The sequence below is a fragment of the Mustela nigripes genome, chromosome 4 (genome assembly GCF_022355385.1).
Source record: "Mustela nigripes isolate SB6536 chromosome 4, MUSNIG.SB6536, whole genome shotgun sequence".
Taxonomy (NCBI): Eukaryota; Metazoa; Chordata; class Mammalia; order Carnivora; family Mustelidae; genus Mustela; species Mustela nigripes.
In genome coordinates this window covers 14,301,635-14,302,707 of record NC_081560.1, presented here as the reverse complement: position 1 = coordinate 14,302,707, position 1,073 = coordinate 14,301,635, and positions in this window count along the sequence as shown.

Here is a 1,073-nt window from a genome sequence, read left to right as displayed (position 1 = left end):
GGAGGGAAACTATTTTGTCAGCTACAAAAGACAACGTAGTTTAAGAAATTTTATTGGCCCAATATGTATTTTAGTTATTTACTTTTTTATTTTTCCCCTAGTAATCTCTACACCCAATGTGGGGCTTGAACTCACAGCCCTGAGATCAACCTCTGAGTCAGCCAGGTGCCCCTTGGCCCAATGTGCATTTAAACGGATCTTGGGACTACAACTATTACTTTGTTTTTTTCTTGCTAATAGATTATAAGTTCCAGGTTGATGCACATAAATTTTTTTTTAATATTTTTATTTATCTGACAGCAAGAGAGGGAACACAAGCAGGGGGAGTAGGAGAGGGAAAAGCAGGCTCTAGGCCAACCAGAGAGCCTGATGCCATCCCAGGATCCTGGGATCAGAACCCAAGCCAAAGACAAACGCTTAACGACTGAGCCACCCAGGCGTCCCTGATGCACATAAAATTTTTTTTTTTTAAAGATTTTATTTATTTGACAGACAGATCACAAGTAGACAGAGCAGCAGGCAGAGAGGGGGAAGCAGGCTCCCTGCTGAGCAAAGAGCCCAATGCGGGGCTCAATTCCAGGACCCTGAGATCATGACCTCAGCCAAAGGCAGAAGCTGAACCCACTGAGCCACCCAGGCGCTCCGCACATAAATTTTTTTTTTTTTAAAGATTTTATTATTTATTTACTTGAGAGAGAGACAGTGAGAGAGAGCATGAGCGAGGAGAAAGTCAGAGGGAGAAAGCAGACTCTCCATGGAGCCGGGAGCCTGATGCGGGACTCCATCCCGGGATTCCGGGATCATGACCTGAGCCGAATGCAGTTGTCCAACCAACTGAGCCACCCAGGTGTCCCTCCGCGCATAAATTTTTATAGAATTTTTTTTTTAAGATTTTATTTATTTATCAGAGAGAGAGGGGGAGAGAGCGAGCACAGGCAGACAGAATGGCAGGCAGAGGCAGAGGGAGAAGCAGGCTCCCCGCCGAGCAAGGAGCCCAGATGTGGGACTCCATCCCAGCACGCTGGGATCATGACCCGAGCCGAAGGCAGCTGCTTAACCAACTGAGCCACCCC